The 22,673-nt window shown below is 44.8% G+C and overlaps 1 protein-coding gene across 4 annotated transcripts in view; it reads left to right on the top strand.

Annotated features, from left to right (window-relative positions):
- Positions 1-22,673, top strand: part of GABRG2 (gamma-aminobutyric acid type A receptor subunit gamma2) — a 297,737-nt gene that overhangs the window by 61,087 nt on the left and 213,977 nt on the right. The gene's annotated exons all lie outside the window — the stretch shown is intronic.

Here is a 22,673-nt window from a genome sequence, read left to right as displayed (position 1 = left end):
GATGTACCACTATACTACTCAATGGGTACAGGGTGGGTATAGTCAGTCCGGGGTGGGTGCTTAGGCCTCCCGGGTGGGTAGAGGGGAAAGGTGGGTTAACCCCTTAATTATTATAGCGGTTATTAACCGGTAAGGTGATTAAGGGGTTAGGGCCATTAGAATGTCTTTATTATGTATGTATGCTTTCTGCAATGAAGGACAGAGGGACCTGCTGGTGTGGTAAGTAGAACTGTATTTATTTACTTTATTTATGCTGGTTAATGTTGTGTTTAATAATGGGCAAATAATCTATTATCCATATATGGATAATAGTTATTTTGCCCATTACTGTACTGTATGTGAGGGGGGGTGGGGGTTGATTGAAATCAAGGCCATGTTTATTTGTTAACATACAGGTTGGTGCCTTAGGTCTGCCTGAAGACCCCCCGGATGCCCACGGGTCCCACCTGCGGAGCCACGGGGGACACCTGCGGGGAACAATTAGGGGCCCCACAGCTATGGGGGCCCCCGGACCCACAGGGACCACCCAAGGGCCCCCAGACCCTGTGGGAACCACCCGAGGGCCTCAGACACCTGTGGGGTTGACCCGGGGACCCCAAGACACTTGCGGGCCAACCCGTGGACCCCATTGTGGCCCACGGTGACCCACGGGGACCACCTGGAGGCCCATGGCACCTGGCGGGAACCACCCATAGACCCAAAGACTCTGTGGGCACCCCCTCTGGTGCACTGTGGGGCCTGCAGACACCCGTCAGGACCACCGGGACTACCGTAGGTCTGGGGTATGAATCCTGTATGTTAAAAAATAAATAATGGTTTTACATTATGGGGTGGCACAGGGGGACAGGTATTGATGTTTCTAAAATATTTTTTAATATACATTTCTTTCATAGTGTAGATGTGCAGGGGGTCTCCGGAGCTGAACCGTGTTGGTTTTATGTCCGGGGACACCCTGCCTCCCAAGATACAGGCCCTGTTATGGGGTGCCAGTAGCCCTCTGCATTTAAATGTCCCGTGTCACGTGACCGGGACATTTCATAAAGGTGCAGGAATCTCGGGAAGCAGGGGGTCCCCGGACCTCAAACCAACGCGGTTCAGCTCCGGAGACCCCCTGCACATCTATACTATGAATGAAATATATTAAAAAAACATAATTTTTTGGCGAGATTTTTGCTGGCAGAGGCAACTCTCTCAGAGCAGCTCTCTTTGCAGCAAAAATGTATCGCCGGCTTCGGCCTTTTCAGAGGCTCGATCCTATCGCTGGCAGCAAATCTCTCGTTTTGGGAATTTTGCTATGAACGGTAATGAAGGCTTACTGAATACCGTGGTAGCAAGGCTCCAAAAAAACATCGATTTAAATGCCCTGGCGATAATTTTTATCAACCTTTACTGAATGAGGCCCAATGAGTCAGCATTGAGATTCTTGCCAGTGCATCTGCCATTGTGTCATGTGCAGCTACCATGCAGAAGCAGCTTGTTTGGATGAAAGGGTGTTTAAAAGATTGGATCATTGGGAATTTAAAAGAATGGGTCATCTTGATATATTTAGAGTTATGTTTATCCTTGTATAGTTGTATAATTTATAGTCATTGTTTGCCCTTTGTACTTATTTATAGTTATGGTTCATTGTTTTGTCTAGTACAGCCCCCAATATTTGTTTTGATCATTGGGCAGTCCTACATGTATTGGGCTACCAGGAGATTTCATCTAGAAATGGTCACTATAAAATGGCGTAGGATTTGGGACCTAAATTGCATTCGGGTGCTGCGGGAAATTATGGAGATGAGAAAGATCTCTTCAGAGAGATGTTAATCTTTATTGTACATACAGGAGGGAACGATCTGGGTCAAGATTAATGTCGACCTTATAACCACTATAAAACAATATCTGTCTTTGTGTCTAACTGTACATTTTGTAAAAATTTCACTTTTGTTTAGTCTGAGGTCATATGTTGAAGAGTCTGTAAAAGTGCCATAGAAAAGTGCCATAGTAAATTGAACATAGCAGGGTCATGTTTTGTTTGTTTCTTGCACAATATATATATTTGTCATGGAATTAGAAGGTGATAACACATGTTGAGAAGTCACAAGATTTATCTTACAAGAATTAGTCTTGATATATTTAATATGGCTGTGGTGGGGCATAAAGCCTAATTGAGAGGCTAATGCTCGGGTGTGGCAGGAGATCCTTGCAAGAAATGTTTTAATGTATGTTTGGTGCAGTTACTTTGCCCAAATTTAGACTTGGGATGTAGCACCTGAGCTTTATCTGATGCGAAGCTTGGAGCTAAACTTTAAGATCTCGAGTTGAGCACGTGCCCGTAAGGCTTTTAGGCCAGTGGCCGGCATTAGTGGTTAAACCTTGTTAGTTATGGTACAATATCTAGCAAGGATATTGTATATTGTTATGTTTAATAAAAACTGACAGTTTAAAATCCAATGATGTTCGTGTTTTTTTTGTGGGAATTTGGGTGGGACGGCTAAGCTCAAGAAACTATGGAGGAATACCATACTATGGTCAAGTGAAACTAAACTAGCGGCAAGAGAGGAGAGCTATTGTAGCTGCAAGAGAGGAGAGCAGAACTTTGGGCTCTGTAGAGGGTACACTGCTGAAGAATTTGGTGTTTGCATCTTTCAAGCCACTGTACACTTGTACAAACAAGATTAGAGTACTACTATGCATTTATTTACTGATAATTTGGGGTTGTTTCATCAGTTGTCCTGGTATTTTATTAGTGTTACTGTACAGTTAACCTAAGAGGGATTTAAATAAGTACAGCTACATATTTCAATCTACACTTTTACAAACAGTAATGTTAATTTTACTGATACCATTTTTAGGTTACTCAATTTATCAGCACCATTTACTGTACTAGTGTTACTATTTTTGTGTACTAAAATAGAGAAAAAATATATACAGTATCTTGCATAGTTTACATCATCTATCAAGCTACCCTTTTAAAAAGAAGAGACCTAGATTTACTGATAATTTGGATTTCCAGCCCTGCTTACTAGTGTTACTGTTTGTTTTCCTAAGAAGGGTTGATAGATATTTATGAAAGGTACAGTATTCTATATTTCGTTACCGATTGCTACATCTTTCATGTTTCACTTATAGAGTTCAACACTGTCATTTACTGACCCTAATTCAACCAGCACTAGTGTTACTGTTTGTGTTCCCATGAGGGGTAATAAATATTAAGACTGACATTCAATATTTCACCTTTTACTACTTGTGTACCCGAGAGGATAACTAAGATAATCTGTATTTGATCACAGTTTGAGCTATCTTTTAAATTGCAGTTGTAGAGTACAACATTGTAATTGAAAAGAGCAAAAAAAAAGTCTCAAATAAAAATAGCTAGAAAAGTGTATCAAAGGAAATACACCAAAAGAATCCCTTTTGCAGGCGCACCGCAGACCTTTATAATATATACGGTCAGGGGTGAATGTAGTAGGTGAAGTTAACTTTATTTCATACTAATATGTCAAACGTGTAGTTAAAACAGTATATAGTGTGAATCTATATACTCAAATAAAAAATAGACAACTAACGTCTATTCGGTCTCTACCATGCGTCTCTTTTAGCTCCTATTTACTACTCTATAGGATATAAGTATTGATGTCTCCTTTACTTTTTCAGTTTTCCTTAAAATGCTTCTAATCCCCGTGCCCTTTTATGAGTTTCTTGTATCCTTGGTACAGTATATACAGATGGATAGATGTAGATCCTTTTGTGTATTTTTAATCTATTTTCTGATTTAGATAGTTTCACCTGATCCCTCGTTTGGGAGGGTTATATTATTTTCATATACGACCAATGCTCCACTGTAGGAGTCCGTTCCCTGTATCCCTGTTTAGTGTATATAGCTGTATATTTAGCATAGGACGAGGTGCCGTGGTTGGCTGTTGGTGAAAGATTTGCAGGGGGTTGTTTGTAAAAACACCTCCTGAGTTGAACAGGTTATGGGGATATTGGTCTATGTTTAACACGTACGTTCATAGAAGACTGTATGTTATCACGCTTTTTGCGGATCTAGGTGGTGGTTGCTGAAATAGCAAGTACACTGTACACTTGGTACGGTAAGTTTGCTGATAATGTTGAATTTAACACAGTGTCGCTCAGTGGCACTTACTGTCACTCATTTCTAAGTCATGCTGCATCTGTATCTCAAATAAAAATACAAACGTTTTACAATTCACAGAAATACTGAAACAAGTAGAAACATATTAAAATAACCAACAGGAAAAAACATTAACTCTTGCAGCCACAAATGTCTCAATAATAATGAGAAATATAAACAAGGTCCATTATAAGTCAATATTATTTAGAAGCGCCATGTAGGATCTCTTGATATCCCACTGATGAAGACGAAAAAGGGGACGTTTAATTGAGGTCATGCATGCCTTGTAGATCCATGGTCATAGTGATATGAGTGAGCAATGATTAGTATTGCCTGAACAGGGATCAGCTGTTCCTGAATTGCAAGAACAAAAACAGTCATTCTTTTCTTTTTTTGATCCTATAGTAAAAGCATAGCGTAGTATTCATGTAGGGCTGCTTGTCCAGAAACCTTGACTGAAGTTAAGGCTCCAAGTTTAAAATGGATGCGTCTGGGTAGATGTCTCCATGATAAAGTGCACGATAAACACAGCGCTAGTGAAAAAATATATTGTGACATAAATGAATAGTGTTGCAGCTCAAACCCATAAAAGAAGAACCTCTAAATTCAAGTGACCTGAGTAAATGTGTAAATAAGGGGAGTGCAGTGGGATTTATATAACTGAAATAAAGAATATATAATGTGAAAAATAAGTGTAATAAATATGGATGTTAAACCATAAAGAATATAGTGTTCTCTTTTAAAAATATTTCCTCATAAGCAGAAAGCAGGAGTCTTCCTTTAGGGTCTCATAGGCAGAGAAAAAAGAGAGAAAATCCAATGGTGTAGATACAGTAGTACAGGTAGATTTATGTGACATGTAGATTTTCAGTGATCACACTCACATTTTGAGAAAGTTCTAAGGGCAATGTACGTGGATCTTTTGGGTCTTGTTTGGCAGGTCCTTGTCCAGTCCACAATCTCGTGTGCCTCTCCCCCTCTTCATGATTTAAGGGAACACCGGGGAACGCCGACACACTCACCGGCACTAACTTCCTGATTCTTCCATCACAAGGTCTCACGTCTCGCTGGAACAGGTGTGTGGACCTCCGTATGCCTCCCTCCTCTCTGTGTTGTGGTGCTGGCTCCAAACTCAGCAGCAATAGCCAGTAGCCTAATGGATAAACGCAGTGATCTGGACCTCCAACAACGAGGATAAGGCTCTATGTCTCAGCAGCCACTTTCTCCTCCATGGTTAGCCATATAAACCCAGTTAGGAGTACTAATAGGATACAGGGACAGTGCTGTTCCAGGAAGGCTGACTGCCTCCGTTCCCCTGTCCACAGTGGATAACTGTGGAATCAAAAAAGAAAAGCGTGACTGAATTTGCCATTTCAATTCAGGAGCAGCTGATCTCTGTTCAGGCAATACTAATCATTGCTCACTAATATCCCTCTGACCCTGGATTCACAAAGCTTTCATGACCTTTATTAAAAATTAAAATTTTTAACTATTTCTTCTTCATCAGTGGAATATCAAAGATCCTCCTGTCACGGGAGACCAGGTATTTACACCTTTTTACCGGGGTCATTCACTGAGCAAAACAAGATAGTAAAACAAATGGTCATTTAGTCCTTAGAAACAGGCATACACACAATGGGTTACTAAATACAGAAGAAAACACACTTACTGTGGATCTGGGTTAGAAATCTAGACTTTCCTAGGTGAAATAAGAAGAAAAACAAAGTCATTAGGTTGACCGGGACTTGTCCCGAAATGTCCAGGAACTCAAATCGGCATGAGGATCCCGATGCCACCGCTGTATCCACTCCGGAGATGCCGAAATCCCTTGACAGGGAGACACTACCAAATGTCCTGGTACACTTTTCGGCTTACAATCCCAGCCACGACCGCTACATTCTATTCTCAGAACTTGATCCCGAAAAATGACTTTCACGCCTTGAAATTTCCAAAGCCGGCTCGCTGCTATTTCTCTCTGAGCATCTGTAAGGAAGTGAAGAGGTTAACTTCCTTCCTAGACTTCTCGGGTGTTGGATTTCACACCTGAACAGGGAGGTGTGGACAATCAACTCCTGATGTAACAGGCATAAAAGACAGGAAGCTGTCAGAGACATTGAGACTGCTTCCCTCCACAGAGAGAGAGAGAGGAAGTGAGAGGTCTCCCAGCAGGAGAGTCTGGCTGTATGGGACCCTAGGACTGAGAGACGGAAGCCTGCGGGGTCCAGCTGGGAATCACACCCAAGATAAACACAAGGACTGACAGATAAGCAAAAACTCTTTATTTGTTTTGTGCAGAGACTAATACTTTGTTTCATATACCAGGGCATGTTGTGGTCTGGGAACCAGGTTAGTTGGCCAGCGCCGTTAGCTAGGGACATGCTGGTGTAATCAGTTTCCCTAACGGGAATAGGATTTTATTTAATTATTTTTGTGTTTTGCCTTAAAGGGGTATTAACCCCCAATGTTTTGGTTGCTGTTTGTTGGCAAATAAACCACTATAGTTAAGCGGAACCCTCTGTCTGTGCATCAATCTGCCCTTGCCTACAGGCCGCTCCGTCACAGCATCTTTTGGTGATTTCAAATTTGCCGCTGATGTCTTGGCAATTAGAATCTCTCAAACGTATTGGCTGCTGGCTTTCTTATAGTATTTCAGCTTCATTCATGAAATATTCCAGCCAATCCGAGCGTGGGAGAAATCCTACCAGCCAATCAGAGCCGGGCAAGCACGGATTTGGATTCTGACAAGGGCATGCACCAACTTGGCACCTCTGCCACTTGTCAGTCAGAAGCCACTCGCGGAGTTAGGCTCCTTAGTCTGGTCTGGGGCAAATGGTGGTCCGATTACTTCCATTCATCCCAGGACGTGAGTACTTGAGCCCAGCCCATGTGCCCAAATGGCTTTCACACCTTGGCAACCTCTGATGCTTTCATGTCCTGGACCCGAGCAAACCTGCTGGAACCAAGGTCTCTCGGAACCATGGACCTGGAAGTCCCCAGCTCATAATACTGTACACAAGCATATGCACTTTTAAAACACTATGAAACAAAATACTTTTTCCCATATTTTTTCTAAGTCCCGAGGTAGAATGAAAAAACGCTTAGGTTCATTCTCAGGGCTGTATCTCAATCCCTTTGAAAACCGGACTTAGGTTTCATGAAAACCCTTGCAATCTTATATATGGTTGGAGTAACCCCAGAAACTCTATATTGGTTCTGGGGAACCAGGCATTGCACTGGGGATCCCTCTGTTACTGGGGGGACCCCGGTACCGTTCTAGGGATACATTACACCCCTATGCCCTGTTACCTTTCTGGTCTGTGCTGAAGCAGGGTTCCTAGCGGTGAGTCATGAAAACATTTCCAGAGCAGGATTTTGACTGGAGTCTTGTGCCTACATGTATCCGGCCGGCCTGACCTGACTCCCGGGTACATTATTGGGGTGCCCAGCAACTCTGGGCCCGACTATCTAGGCACAATCTGATAAGACTTTCTCCACAAAATCCCCCCTGAAACTCATAGCCTAGCAATCTCTGCTTGCTACCACCCCTGGAAAGGTAAAACACATACATTATTTATTGTTGAACAATCACATACATTGCAGCTACAATAAACAGGTTCAAGAGCTGACAATCTAAAACCAAAATATGGATCAGAGGTAACCAGTCGGGCATTATACCTTTACTGATGGCCTGGTTACCCCCTCACCATCACATCTACTATTGCCCTTCATACAGTACTACTGCCTAAATATATTTGACTTACAGATGCAGCGGCCATTATTTTAAGAAATCTCGAAATAGAATTTTGGGATATGCCCGAGATCCTCACGAGTTGTACCGCGACAGACTAATGGCCCGCCAGAGTAACACAGCAGGGGTTCATACTGTGTGAGTCCTACCGGGGTCTGTCTTTCTGTAATAGACGCGCAGTAAGAGGCTGAATCAGTCACTCTAACTGCGTGCCTCTCACAGGTGATCGTGGGGGTTTTATTACAATTTGAACATTACATTAATGTAGTAGGGGGTCTCCGGAGCTGAACTGCATTGATTTCAGGTCTGGGGACTCCCTACTTCCTGAGATACAGGCCCTGTTATGGGGTGCCGGTATCCCCTTGTTAAAATCCTGTGGGTCACGTGACCTTGGGATCTAAACAAAGCAGAGGGGATATCAGCACCCCATACCGGGGCCTGTATCTCGGAAAGTAGGGGGTCCCAGAGGCTGAAATACACTTTGTTCATCTCAGGAAACCCCCTGCTCACGCACACTATGAATAAAAATAAAATATAAGCAGCTTCATTACCATTGCCCACTAAGGCAATGAAGGGGTTAAGGCACAGTACTGGTTCAGATTACATTACAATAGGTACTGTACTATCCACCCACTAATAAACATTCCACCCACACCCTGTGTCCCCCCTAAAACCATGATTTATTATTTTACACACAGGATTAATACCCCAGGCGACAGGGGTCCCCGGTGGTCCCGACGAGTGTCCGCAGGCCCCACAGTTCACCCCGGGGCTACCCACGGGTGTCTCCTGGTGGCCCCCACTAGGTGCCATGGGCCTCCTGGTTGTTCCCGTGGGTCATTGCGGGCACCAATGGGGTCAACGTATAGTCCCACGGCTGTCTGGGGTCCCCGGGTCATCCCCATAGGTGTCTGGGGCCCTCAGGTGGTTCTGACGGAGGTCTGGGGCCCTCGGGTGTCCCTGTGGGTCCATGGGACCCCACAGCTGTGGGGCCCCGGTTCTTCCCAACAGGTGTCCTCCGTTGGTCCGCAGGTGGTACCTGTGGGCGTCCGGGGGTCCTCAGGTGGTTCCCGTGGGCCCTCAGGTGGTCTCCATAGACCATGTGACGGAGTCATTTTAGGTCAAGTACAATAACCAATCAGATTGGGGAATTGGTTCCCACGATCTGATTGGCTGAAATACCATGTGACGCAGGCTTAGTGACGTAATGTTAAAGGGAAATGAAGCACAGCCATTCTGATTGGCTGGCATCATTCCCTTTAAATGATGGCATTAAAAAAAAATGTTTAAGTCGGCACACGGTTTTAACAGCCAATCAGCCCTATTAAGACCGTGATGCCTCATTTGAGCCTAAGAAGATTACGAGGCAACATCGGTTGGGATCTACCATGGGGCTTTTTGTATTACAACATGAAGATAGAAGATTAAGAAGCTCAAGAAATAATGACAGATGAAGATAGAAGAAGCTGATTAAATGTAGAAGAAAAAAGATTTGGGTACCTGCTCTCGATCTTCATGGCGGATGGCATCAGATGGTGTTTGAGGCCTTCGCGGTACGTGAGCTTCCTGTTTCCCCATGAGTCGGAGGGCCAGCGCTTCCAAAGGTAAGTAATACTGTATAGTGAATGTATGGAAATGTATTTTTTTACAGGTTTTTCTAATGAATGTGTATTTTTATTTTTTATTTGCACATTGACTGATAATATATTACAGTACCCCTTTAGGGTACAGATCAATATATTAGTAGGCCAATAATTTGTTTTTAATTACTTGCTTTGTATTGGTTTGATTGGTTACTGGTTTAATTAATTTCTTGTTTATTATTGCTTTAATTATTGCTTTTATTAATTGCTTTAATTATTGCTTTTATTAATTGCATTAGCTGGCTATTGTTTTTATTTAGTGAATTGTGTGTTTTTTGGTGTTTTGTAATGTTTTATTATTGTGTGTTTTGAGCATTAATGTATTTTGATTAGGGTGCCCATTGAGGGCTATAGTGGCTTATCATGCCCATACTAATATGAAATTGAAAGAATAAGATAAATGATAGAACAAAAGAACAAAAGAATCACAGAAGAAGAAAGAAGAAGGTGAAAGAAGTTAAAGAATGAAGATTTTTTTTACTTTATGCTGATTTTCAATGTGGATGGAGTTGGATTGTGGGTGATGACTGTCACGGGAGACCAAGTTTATCAACACTTTTTTATACCGGGATCATCTGATTGAGCAAAGCATTGAAGTTAAATTAAATTGTAATTTATTTTAGGAAAAGACATACACACATTGTAACACAATTTACACAGTTAACTATTTTTACTGGGAACGGGGCTAACGAATAAAATAGTCCTTGGAACGAAATTCACAAAAATGACCTCTGTAGGAGCCCTTTCCAATGATCAGGAGGTACTCACGAATGTCCTGGAACTGATTTTGGCATTCAATGCCAGCCGCGACCACTATGTTCTCAAAAAGCGGGATTTAGAAAATGTTCTTACTCAAAATCTTTGAAGCCGGATCGCGTCTATTCAACACAGAGCATCTCTGAAATTGCCGCTGATGGTTTGACACTTGGAATCTGCGCTCCCGATTGGCTGCAATGTTTCTTATGGGTCTCAGTGTCCCATTCACAAATCTCTACAGCTTAACAGAGCATGAGAATTCTCCTGCCACCCAATCACCGATTTGCCGGTATTGTAAAGCTGGGTGGGTACCTTTTCTCAGTCTGACAAGGGGCATGCACCAACCTGGCACCTCTGCCCCTTAGCATATTGAGCCCATCCGCTGTTCAGGTGCCACAGAGTCTGGGTTTGGGCAAATGGTGGCCGGATAGCCCTGTGTTAGCCCAGGATGGAGGTACTCAAGTATAACTGCAGTACTCGGCCTGTTCTAACACCTTGGCATCCCTGAGGCTTTCAAGTTCGGACTCCGCACAGACCCATAGGCACCAAGCTTGGTAGCTATCTGGTCCCTCAGAATCCATGACTTGGAAATCCCACAGTTCATTCACAGGTTATCAATACATATACATATTAATAAAATATACTGTGTCCTGTATCTTGTGTGATAAAAATGTGTAAGTCCCTTTTCTGGTGTCAGGGATGGAGTAAAGGGATATACTGTCTACACTTAATAGCCTCATCCTTGCCACACTCTAGAAATTACTTTAAACTTTTTACACACAAAAATCACTCACAGCTTTATCATATATCTGGAGCATCCCCTGAACCCCAATACTAGATTCAGGGTACTTGGGCATGTACCTGGGAACCCCTCCTTATACTAGGACCCCCTGTATGGTGCAGGTATGCATTAACCCCTTCCGGCCCCGTTTACCTTGTCAGGATTATGCTTCAGCAGGAATCCTGGTGGTGAGTCGCAAGAACGTTTTCAGGGTAGGAGTTTGCCTGGAGCAATGTGCTTGGCTGTATTCGAGAATCTCACTTTATTCCCGGATCCAACTTTTAGGGTATCCTGTAACTCTGGTGCTCCGATACATGGACACATTCTATGAAGAATTTCTCCGGCAAACCTACCCTGAAACTTACAGCCTAGAAATCTCCTGGTCCCAGCACCCCAGAAAGGCAAAACACAGAAAAATCTTTAATGTCGCAAAATGTACACATTACTGGTATAAAGTGATATATAGGCGCAAAACAACTAAACAGGTGATCACTGTGAATATAGTGAAGTGAAAATAACACTTTAAATAAAGTCAATATAAGGTGCATATATGATAATACACATAAACGTGAAAAATAGTGATAAACCAAATAATGGCGACAAAAAAGAATATTGAATTTTAACCCCCTGCTCAGACCCTCTGGTACAGTTTGCACAGTCACAGTAATGCATTTCTGACATCTTGGTCCAAGTGCAGTCACTCTAGGATCTCGCCACACATCAGGGATAACCCAGTGAGCTTAACCTTTATTAGTGAGCCTGGGTACCCCTTCACCGTCACAATGACGTCACGGGTCGAGAGCTTGCAGATACACCAAAATTCAGAGGGTGAAGACTTCTAAAAAAGCTAAGATAAATATTGAATGTATGTGTGCACATGTCCCCCCCCCCCCCTTCTGGGAGATTTAGTCATGGCTATTGCTAGGTGTAGTGCTTGTTACCTGTTTGGCACAGGAAAGCTGAGATACCCGCGATGGTTTGGGGGATGACAGGAAGACTTTTAGGGATTCATCCAGTTCTTCTTCTTGGTGACAGTGCTGCAGACATTGGGGGCTTCAGCAAGGCTGAAGGCAGTCCCCGCTATGACAGTCCTTATTCACAATACTCCCTCCACAAAGACTGCCATGGAGCCAGAAATATAAATGAGGGTGATCTTTATTATAGCAGCCACTGTGATGTTGTTTCAGTGAATGCTTAATTTGATAAGGTAGATCCCTGGCTTCTGGATGGTACTGGCCTGCCGGTAATAGTGAGGCATCTCTGAATTGAATGATTGCCTCAGACCATGAGGGACTGAGCACATGTCTCTCTCCCAGCCAGGAGGAGAGCTCAGAGCTCTTACCCCATGAAGGGATAGTTTGAAACCCCAATCACAGACTGAAGGACCCACACCTAAGTGGCTGAACTTCATACTATAATTTAGGCACCTCCTTCCTGTAGCTCAAAGAGGGAGGGCCCAGCACATGCACCACCACTCCTTCACTCAGGAAGTCAGCGAGGAGGGGGAAGCCCCATTGGACAGCCTGTCACTGTCTGTGTCTTACAAAAACTTACATGACAGAGTAGTTAGAGAGATAGTTGGACCAGCCATTGCTATACTCTCCCCTAGGTGAAACATCCAACGTTCTCGCTTGGATCCAAATATGGGTACCATCCATCCACCTAGTCTCTGCAAACAAATACAGGTTATTGCTAATGTACAAATAACCTCATGCTGTACACAGATTACCAACCCTTTATCATCCACTGATGACAGCAATGATATTCTGATAACTTATTCTCCAATCAGGAAGATACAAGGAGAACCCTCACTTATAATGTTTTGGGTACGGTTTCTTGACCACCCTCCCATCAACTAACTTGGTCCAGAAATAATATACCTTCGGAGGACAAGGTCACTGTCTAACCTCTACTCTATCTTTGAAAATACAGGTGCCCACAAGACATTCTTCCATTACCAAGTGAATCTTATCATCTATAATAAGTCTGTCATCACTTGTTTTGGCTTTAATATTCTCAATGACTGCCAACCTCAACCACTCATGTTGGTGTTGATCTATTTCATCCATTATTGGCTCAGGTACATACAGTAAGGTATACCCTTGAGATTGACGGTACCTATTACAGATAGCTCGATCAGCTGTTCTTAATCGTTGGATTTTATGGCCATGTCCCTGACCAGGTAATACCCAGAACTGAGGCTCACTTAACTCAACCTCCTGGTAAAATCTGGAGGGACCCTTAGGGGGTTCTTACTCACAAATGTTTTTCACCCATCCTCTTATGGAGGGCTTCTGCTGTTTCTTCCTGGGATAGTTGACCTTCCTCCCACCAGTGATCCACAATAGCAACATTCACTAATAGCAGTCTTTTTCTATTAAGACTAGGGGCATAACCCTTGAACATGGGGTCCCACCAATTAAGGTGTTCCCTGGACTCATGTGGACTACTTGACCTGGTGTGCATCTGGGAGAACACACCAGAAGCAGCAGACCTCTGGGATAAGGATGAATCCCTAAATGACTTGAACGACCTTGGAGACCTGTTCACAGGAATGCGGCTGGCATAAGGCATAACACCTTCAGACCCAGATGACCGCCCATCCTTCCCCGCAAAGTCCCAGTCTCTTAAGTCCATGGACATTACCGGAGATAACTTCTCACAAGGAAACTTAGTTAATACAAACGTAGCAGTATCAGGGGCCGATAAACTGGGGTTAGGAATCAAAGGTAAGGGCCCAGGAATATCCCATTTGTGTCTCTCAGGATTGGCCTTCTCTTTACCTCTAGCGGATGGTGAGGGGCTAGGGAAACGGGTTGGTGACGGGGCAGGGACAACTGGGGCCGGTGAGCTGGGCCTAGTAATGTCCATGAACTATCCATGATTTGTACCAGTAGGTCGGCCACGACCTCTAGGGGACAGTACGGGGATCTTCTGAAATTAACCTCGCCGGCTTCTTCCCCGGGTTGGGGTATGTAGTGAGCAGATGTGGACAAGCACCGTCCGGTACTCACTCCGGAAGGCAACAAAGGAGGTTCCGCATCCGACATGGTGGCCATCTTCATGACATCATCGAAAATAGACAAGCTTGCGAGACTCCCAGGCAAGCCCTTGCATTGTGCCGGCAGTGACGTCGTTTCCGGTAGCACTGGAAGTGCCTCACCCAGTGGCACAGAAAACAAGGCTCCACCAGGTTCCTCCTCCAGCAAGGCCCCACCAGACTCCTGTTGAATAGAAAGTGATGTTGTCTCACCCATGCAGGTAGGAGATGTCATCGGAAGGGATATTTTCCTCAGCGGTGGTGTTTTGGCCAGCTCCGATGTCCTCCTCTAGCGCTGTGCTCTCCCGGACCTCCGGCAGCACCACAGTCTTTAAGATGGATATTGCAACCTCATGACTCCGCCACTTCTCGGGACTAGCTTCTCCATCAGACGAAGATGTCGGTAAGGACACATACTCCAGGACGCAATGTCGGGACGTCCAGCACCCCTTGGTGGTAATGAGCACAAAGCAGGCCTGCTCCGGCACCACCAAAGGAGACGCACCCAACACTCCCAGGGCAGTTGACTCACCCGCCAGACGAGATGATTCTGGTTCCAGTCCTGGAACCGTTGGCATTGGTATCGTTGGGGTCATCTCAGGTAAAGTAACATTGGGACCTTTTTGTCCAGGTACTAGGGTACACGGACCCATATGAGGCCCAGCCAGGTATATATTTCCACGGGCCACTTCCCTGGATAGTAGGGCCTGATCGGAAGCAGTCAGAAATATCAGTGGAGTATGGTATGCAGGAGCCGTTCCAGCGGGTGCAGTATTTCTATCACTCGGCAGCATTACCTCTGCAGGGGTGTCAGGATTTGCAGGCCACAGGTGTTGTGTCCCACAATGTTGACATCGGGCCGTCGTGCTGACCTCTCCCCCAGGAAGTCTGCAGTGAGGGCATACACACCTTAGAAATTGCTATGCATAAACGGTTGCCACCAGAAAGCCTCCAGGCAAGGAATAGTTCGTAGGATCTAACTCTGACATGGTGTTGATCAAAGCAGATGAGGTAGACACAATAGAAAAGTAGAGGATTTAGCAGCAGCTTCATACTTGTCAATAGCTCCGCAGAAGTGAAGCTACACAGGGTGTGGCAAGCTCCTCCCATCATGGAGACAAAGTCCTGGATTGGTTACAAGACAGTTCCTCCACCCTAGACGGAATATGAAGTTGGGGTGGGAAGGACCGAGTAGTGACTAGGCTTCAGATGAGCCAGTCCCGAACAATGAAGGGTGTTGCTATACTTTGCCGCCAAACAAGGTTGCAACTTTTCAGAACTTTTTGTAGACTGGGATGTTGCAGAAAGGGTGTTGGCCTCCTTCAACCCATGCGGTCCCACTGGTTTGGCGGGAGCACCATCTTGGCTTCACTATGCACTCCATTTTAGGAGCATTGCAGAGCTAGAACACAATTAAACAGGATCCACGGTGACGCATCAGGTGCCCGCATCATACACTTTACCGACTTTACACAAGTCCAGAGCCTGAGAAGGTGCACACGGTCTCCCACGGTACACTATGAGAGGCCTGTCCCATAAGCACAGTCCGTCATGCTTGGTGCACGGGTTGGCAAAGAACCTGAAAGGTCCCGTCCCATTACACAGTCTATGTGCACCAAAGGTCTTCACGGTTCAATGTGAAGGCCTTGGCCTGTTTTCCAGTAGCTGAAGAAGGGTAACAGTGCAGTCTATGTGTCCAGATACCCAGGGTTCCACACAATGCGTGGTGAGGTTTTTCCTGGCCCTGTCTTGGATATGATGAAGGGTAACAGCGCTCCCCTGGTAACATTCCATCAGGGGGTCGCCCCAACAAAGTTCTGTCTGGCTATGATAAAGGGTAACAGCGCTCCCCTATTAACATCCTATCGGGGGGGTCGCCCCAACAAAGTCCTGTCCTGAATATAATATGGGTGCCTGGGGTCCCTGGGGTAGCATCAGGGGCCCGGCCCCGGTCTCTTTTATTACTAGCTGCCAGTGCAAAAGTCTCTAAATGCTGCCATCTCAGCTGTGCCTCTAATTGTAGCAGCACATGTCCCAGCCCCCCCCCCCCCCCCACCCCCACTCTGGGATATGTAGTCATGGCTATTGCTAGGTGTAGTGCTAGTTACCTGTTTGGCACAGGTGGGGGAAGACAGGCAGACTTTTAGGGATTCCTCCACTTCTTCTTCTTGGTGACAGCACCTCCAGGTATAGGGGGCTTCACAAGGCTGAAGGCGGTCCCCGCTATGACAGTCCTTACTCACAATACTCCCTCCACACAGACTGCCGTGGAGCCAGAAGTATAAATGAGGGGGATCTTTATTATAGCAGCCACTGCGATGTTGTTACAGTGAATGCTTTAGTTGATAAGGTAGATCCCTGACTTCTGGATGGTACTGGCCTGCTGGTAATAGTGAGGCCTCTCTGGATTTAATTAGTGCCTCAGCCCATGAGGGACTGAGCACATGTCTCTCTCCCAGCCGGGAGGAGAGCTCAGAGCTCCTACCCGATGAAGGGATAGTTTGGAACCCCAATCACAGACTGAGAGACTCACCCTAAGGGGCTAAACTTCATACTGTAATTTAGGCACTTCCTTTCTGTAGCTCAAAGAGGGAGGGCCCAACACATGCATCACGACTCTAGTCACTCAGGAAGTCAGCATGAAGAGGAGGAAACCCCCATAGGACAGCCTGTCACTTTCTGTGTCTTACTAGAATTTACATGACAAGGTAGGTAGAGAGATAACTAGACCAGCCATCGCTATATGTAATTGTCTTTTTCAGTTTTTTTTATTGTATTTATTCCTTTTTATGTTTTTGCTTGCCCATTAACTGATAATGTATTAATGTGTGCCCTACAGATAAATACAGTGACAGGCAATGCATTTTTTGGCAAATAATTGTTTTCAATTTATTGTTATTTTTTCTATTTCTGTTTATTATTTGGATTAAATTGAGAAGGTGTGGCTCAGTGAGTAAAGACACTGACTCTGGCACTGAGTTTGAAGCAAGGGAACTTGGTTGAATTCCTGGTGTCAGCTCCTTGTGACCTTGGGCAAGTCACTTTATCTCCCTGTGCCTCAGGCACCAAAGAAACATAGATTGTAAGCTCTACAGAGCAGGGACTGTGTCGGCAAAATGTATCTGTAAAGCGCTACGTAAAACTAGCAGCACTATACAAGAATAAACAATTATTATTATTAAATTGTTTGGAATTTGGATGGCTTGCTTTTAGTACATTTTAGGATTGGTTAGCGTTTTAAATTAATTAATTGTTTTGTTGGCTAGTGCTTTTATTTTTTTAATTGATTGGTTGTCTAGTGGTTTTATTTCTTGAATAGTTTGCTTGGATAAGTGTTTATTTAATTGTATTGTTATGTTTTGTAATAACATAATTTACATTTTTTAGCTGTTTTGGTGATAGATAAATGTTAGTGATGTGTACTATAAGGCTATTTAGTTATTTTATTGTTGGGGTGTTAAGGTGCTTGTGTATTTTATTATTGTGTATTTTTGGCCTTCATGATTTGTATTAGGTTGATCATTGAGTGCTATAGTGGCTTATCATGCCCATATTATATGTGTATGATATACCACTGTGCCAATCAATGGGTAGAGGGTGGGTATAGTGGCCCTTGGGTGGGTGGTTAGGCCTCCAGGGTGGGTAGGAAGGGAGGATGGGTTAACCCCTTAATTACTATAGAGGTTATTAATCGCTAAGGTGATTAAGGGGATAGGGGCCATTAGATTGTATTTTTTCATGTACTCTTGCTGGCAATTGAGGACATGGACCTGGAGTATGCTGACGAGGATACCCTTCATAATGGCAGGGGTAAGTAGAAAGTTGTATTTACTTTATTTATGCTGTCTGGCTAATGTTTGATTTTATAATGGGCAAATATCTGGATAATATTTATTTTGCCCATTAATGTACTGTATGTGTGTAACGCTCGGCCTGCCGACAAGCCAGATGAGACCCCGAGACTGAAGTGGAAAGGAGTAATACCACACACCTAACAGTAAATGGGGGCACGGCCGGAGTGTGGAAGTAGCGTAGATGGTCCGGGTAGCAATAATACAAAAAAGTACCGTACTTGCCAATTCCAGCGGTGGAAGGTAAAGTCCGTAAGCCAAGTGTCGTGGGATGGAGAGAGCAGCGTAGTAGAGTGTCCGTAAGCCTGGGTCGTGGAGTGGAGAGAGCAGCATAGTAGATTGTCCGTAAGCCGTGTCCTGGGGATGTAGAGGTCTGCAAGGTAGAGAGTCCAAAGCCAAGTCCAAGGGGTTCCAGAGAGCAGCGTAAACTAAATCCAAAGCCAAAGGTCAAATCTAGGGAGGTCAGCAAAGTATCCAGGGGCAGGGACAGCAACTGAAAGAGAGAAGGGGCCAGGCAACAGCAGATAGCACCAAGGTACAGAAGCTATGCAGAGCAAAGAGGTAATGGTGAAGGGAGATTAAATAGGGAGCTGGGACCTATGGGAGGAAGGGGAGGAACGGAGGAGCGGCCCGAGGGAGGACCTGATAGGAGAGAAGTGTCTGGGAGGCTGGGGCCTATCACAGTGAGGGGATTAACGGAGGGGCGGTCCGAGGGCGGACCAGATAGGGAAGAAGTGTCTGAGAAGCTGGGGCCTATTAGAACAAGGGGAGGAGCGGAGGAGCGGCCCGGGGAAGAGTCTGATAGGGGAGAAGGGCCTGGGGGGCGGACCTGATGGAGCAGGGGCAGGGAAGCGCTTGGCGCGAGCCGCGTCATAGGAGGCGGAGTCAGGCACCCGTCGCCAAGAAATGGAGGCCTGGGTCCGCGCGCGCCCGTAGGGGTGATGCACGCGACACAGAAGTGTGGGGGTAGCCACCGAGGGCGCCGCAAGGGATGAGGGACGCCGCCGGGAGGCCTGGGCGGCATGGAGGAAAGGTAAGGAGGCGCAGGAAGCAGTGTACCCGCAGCACAGATCCTTACAATGTGTTTGGTGGGGGGGGGGGCGGTGTATTTATTGAAATGTATGCCATGTTTATTTTTTTAAATACAGGAATGGTACCTCAGGCCCACGGGGGTTGTTGGTGGTAGAGGAGGTGGGTAGTAGGGTTGTTGTGTTTATTTTTGTTTCTTGGGAGACAGGGGAATGGGTGAAGGGGCTAGTAGCCTCAAGGGTGGGTGTTTAGGCCTTCCTGGGGGAAGCGGGACTGGTTAACCCCTTCATTATCATATCAGTTCCCACCACTATGGTAGTGAAAGGGTTAACTCCTCCGGCAACATTCCAAACAGGCCTAAGCATCTACCCTGGGACTACTACCCCATTCATCCACCCCCTCTGCCCCAAGAAACAGGCTCTTGAGGTATAACCCCTTTGTTGCCTTAGTGGCTAGCCGCTAAGGTAATGAAGCTGGTTTAATATACATTTTAATACTAGTGTAGATGTAGGAGGTTTCCAGAGCAGTACCGCGTTGATTTCATGTCCGGGGACCCCCGGCTTCCTGAGATACAGGCCCCATTATGGGGTTCCGGTATCTCCTATGCATTTTATTCCCATGGTCACGTGACACAAGACATTTAAATGCATAGGAGATACCGGCAGCCCATAACTGGGCCTGTATCTTGGGAAGCAGGGGTCCCGGACCTGAAATCAATGCGGTTCTGCTCTGGAGACCCCCTGCTCATCTACACTAGTATTAAAATTTATATTAAAATCTTGCGATTGCTGGTGAGAAATGCGCAGGGAGAGATGACTCTCTCTGTGTAGCTCTCTCTGCAGCTGGAACAAATTGCCGGGTAAAACGTTTTGAGAGAGGCGATTATCATGCCGCCGGCTATTCGCCTTTTTTGGGAATTTTGCTATCAAAGGTAATCGCGGCTTTCTAAATACCGTGATAGTAACGCTCAAAAAACTGGCAGCGTAACCGCCCAAGCGATTTTTTTTATGAAGCCTCTTAGAATAGGCCCCTATATATTTTTCATGTTTTGATTTGGTTTTTCAAAATGCTATTTATTTGGATTTGGAGTTTTATAAAATTATGTCAAAAACTCAATATGCAAATGCAGCCAAGGTTATTGGACCAATTAATAGCACATAATATTATGTTATAATTCAGAATATCACAGATTTTCCATAGGATTCAATGACAGTGAGAACGCAGAATATCACAGAATATACCACCATACTACATCAGCCAATAATCTTGGCTGTATCTGTAAGCAGGAAAATGGTAAAATAGCATAATAAAGTATGAAAGAATGCTTACATTAAGTATCATTTAAAATATAGGAAACATACAAGTGTATCTTGAAAAATGGTGCAGCTTTCTTAATAGTACTGCATGAAAGCCCCATTTACTTTAATAGAGCTTTCCCTGCAATAGCACATCATCTGCACTTATCACACTTTACAGAATAAGGGCCTATGTCCAGTGGTGGGATTAAAATTTTTTAACAACCAGTTCTCTCTCACCTTACCGCCCTTACATAGTGAAAAACACCATCGTCAGCTTCTTCCACTCATCATCTTCAGCGTCTCCCCGTCATCATCAGATCTCCCCCAGTCCCCCTCATCATCAGATCTCCCCAGTCCCCCTCCTCCTCCTCATCATCATCAGATCTCTCCAGTCCCCTCATCATCAGATCTCCCCAATCCCAATCATCATCATCAGATCTTCCCAATCCCCCTCAGTATCCTCAGATCTCCCCCAGATCACTCCCTCACATCTCCCTCAGATGTCCCCCAGATCTCCACCTCACATCTCCCCCTGCCCCCATCACATCTCCCCCAGATATCCCCCTCACATCTCCCCCAATCCCCCTCAGCCTCCTCAGATCTCCCCCAGATATCTCCCTCACATCATCCCCAGATCTCACATCTCCCTCAGATCTCCCCCATATCTCCACCTCACATCTCCCCCAGTCCCCATCACAACCTCCCCAGATCTCCCCCAGATATCCCCCTCACATCTCCCCCAATCCCCCTCAGCCTCCCCAGATCTCCCCCAGATATCTCTCTCACATCTCCCCCAGATCTCACATCGCCCCCAGATCTCCCCTTCACATCTCCACCGTCCCCATCACAACTCCCCCAGATCTCCCCCTCACCTGTCCGGGCGGCGGGCGGCATCTCCCAGCATGCTTCGGCATCGCATGTTCCCCCTGCAAATCTTCCCAATATAGTTGCGCGGCATCACATGGCGCCACGTTGCCATGACAACACGATGCCGCATAATGTCATGATGTCACATAGCATCTCATTGCCATAGCAACGGGGCATCACGTGATGCGGTTACGCCATGTGGCATTCCCATTGGCATCCCAACGCATTTACATTTGACGCTGCATGGTCATATTCAGAAGATATGCAGGGAAAATATGCCAGGAGATGATGGTAGATGCCGCTACTGCCCGGACAGATGAGAGAATTAAGCACTGGTTTGCCGAACTTGTGAAATTTTAGTAACAGGGTCGCACGAACCGGTGTGAACTGGCTGAATCCTACCACAGCCTATGTCTGAGTAAGCTTGAAATATGATTCAAATGGAAATACAGCTTTTTTTGCTACTGTATTATGCTTATAGGGCAAAATAAACCACAGTCATCATAAAAATTATTGTATGTAGATCATAATATTGTAGCTTGAAAAGTGGCTCAAACTGTGCTCAAAATGAAATAAATCAGTATAAAAAAACAGTAAACTATAATATAACTGAAAAAAATCTAGATTTATTCAAAAAGATTTGCAAAGAAGTTTTTTTTTTTTTTTTTAACTCCAATGGTGTCAGTCAACATCAAGGAGGGCCAACCTCTTTTACATATCATCATGGTTATCTTATTGATCTTCCATATCATGATCATCATCGCCTAAAATGATAAACTCATTACGAGTAAAAATATAATCCTCCACTGTGTTTTTTTTTATTTTTTGGTGTCACCATCTGAGGATAGGGTTCTTGGCACATGGCAACTCTGAAATGAGGATTCTAGATAGTCCTTTTTTAAACCCGATATGTATGGGGATAAAGGCTGTCCCTATACATGGTTTAAAAAGTACTGCATCATCTAAAGAAGTAGTTGGACAGGCTCTAGTAGAGGATTCTGATGATGGTGAAAATTAAGTTGATATCCCACTTCTGCCCCTTCCTGGTACATTTTGGACTGACTCTGCATGTGGTGTAGCATAGTGGAAGTTTCAAGGTGTTCAAGTTTCCTATCTTTGTTGACTTTGATCATGCATGCACTGCAGGCAAGATCATACATATGCAGACATTTATTTGTTGTCTAATAGTGAAAAAATAAAGTGCAATAGAGTGCTAACCACACAAATACCAAACCAGTATTACCCAGTGGAAAATGTGCTCATGTGATATAGTGAACAAATCACTCACATAGATGGCAACAGGAGAATAGTTGGTCACGCTTTAACTCTCTCTCTCTCTTAAGAAATACATAAAGAGGACATAGCGTGACACAGTTTATTGCACATGCAAAACAAATGAAATGGAGAAAGGATACACTTGCATTCTCCCAGATGTCAAACGCATTGAGTGCTTTAAGGGCACACTCTCACCACTCTCGATCACCCGAAATCCTCCGGAACGGAAAGTCCTTTGATGTATAGCCTCCGTTCCTGAGGA

Source organism: Ascaphus truei, chromosome 5 (assembly GCF_040206685.1).
Source record: "Ascaphus truei isolate aAscTru1 chromosome 5, aAscTru1.hap1, whole genome shotgun sequence".
Lineage (NCBI taxonomy): Eukaryota > Metazoa > Chordata > Amphibia > Anura > Ascaphidae > Ascaphus > Ascaphus truei.
This window is presented reverse-complemented; position numbering and strand designations above follow the sequence as displayed.